This window comes from Egretta garzetta, unplaced genomic scaffold (genome assembly GCF_000687185.1).
Source record: "Egretta garzetta isolate BGI_Z169 unplaced genomic scaffold, ASM68718v1 scaffold442, whole genome shotgun sequence".
Classification (NCBI taxonomy): domain Eukaryota; kingdom Metazoa; phylum Chordata; class Aves; order Pelecaniformes; family Ardeidae; genus Egretta; species Egretta garzetta.
The window spans coordinates 2,188,956-2,190,488 of record NW_009258961.1 but is presented as its reverse complement, the minus strand read 5'-3'; positions in this window follow the sequence as shown (position 1 = coordinate 2,190,488).

Here is a 1,533-nt window from a genome sequence, read left to right as displayed (position 1 = left end):
CAACGACAGTACCAGATTTCTCTTTTTTTTTTTAAACTGACTCCCTTATTTAAAGGCTGCAAGTCTTTAAAAAAAAAAAACCTTCCCCTATGCTTAAGTGCTGCACACCAGAGGGAATGCACCCGGTGCACCTGACAGCAACATTTCGCACTTTCATTTGGAAGAGCCGTCAATTTCGATGGTATTCTCCAGTGTAGGAATTTCCCTCTTTCAGGGAGCTAATTGCTCCCCCCACCTAAGGGGTGAGGGTTGGAAGCAGGATGACAGCTTTCTGACCACAAGAAGTTAGCTATGAAACCAGGAGACTTATTACTAATTCACGGTATGTCGAGTGAGGTATTTTATCAACTCTTCTCAGTCACTGTTTCTAAAAGCACTAGTACCTCACAAACCAACACAAGAGTCACTGCTGCTTCTTACTGACCTGCTACAGTCTTGGGGATGAGTGGCTGGAAAGCTGCCTGGCGGAAAAAGACCTGGGGGTATGGGTTGACAGCAGGCTGAATATGAGCCAGCAGTGTGCCCAGGTGGCCAAGAAGGCCAATGGCATCCTGGCTTGTGTCATGAATAGTGTGGCCAGCAGGAGTAGGGAAGTGATCGTGCCCCTGTACTCGGTGCTGGTGAGGCCACACCTTGAATACTGTGTTCAGTTTTGGGCCCCTCACTACAAGAAAGATGGTGTGTTGCTGGAACATGTCCAGAGGAGAGCAACCAAGCTGGTGAGGGGTCTGGAGCACAAGTCGTATGAGGAGCAGCTGAGGGAGCTGGGGTTGTTTAGTCTGGAGAAGAGGAGGCTGAGGGGAGACCTGATCGCCCTCTACAGCTACCTGACAGGAGGCTGCAGTGAGGTGGGGGTCGGCCTCTTCTCCCTGGTAACAGATGATAGGACAAGGGGGAATGGTTTGAAGTTGCGCCAGGGCAGGTTTAGGTTGGACATTAGGAAAAATTTCTTCACAGAAGGGGTTGTCAAGCACTGGAACGGGCGGCCCAGGGAAGTGGTGGAGTCCCCATTCCTGGAGGTATTTAAAAGACGGGTAGATGAGGTGCTTAGGGACATGGTTTAGTGGTGGGATGGCAGGGGTAGGTTAACAGTTGGACTTGAGTTCTTAAAGGTCTTTTCCAACCTAAACAATTCTACGATTCTATTTCAGAGGCCATCCTTTCTTCCTTTCATCCTCTCTCACGACATGAAACGATCAAACAGCTTCCAGTATCACTTTCAATTTAAATACTTCAGTCAAATCTAACTCTCAAGACATGCCTCAAAAAGAATTGCATTGTATCTCTAAACACCTTAGCTGGCTTTCTTATCTTGCCTACATCTTTAATACAGAGTGACCGAGACTGGCCATTATTCCATATGCAGAATTAATCTCCTATCGAACATTAGTAACTGCAGACAACCTATGTCCATGCCAACTCTGTCAGAGGAATAAGCGAACAGTTACGCTCTTACTGAAATAGAGACTGTTTCCTCAGGGGGTGGAAGGGGAGAAGAATGATGTCCTGACCAATTTTGAATCAGCAATGTAC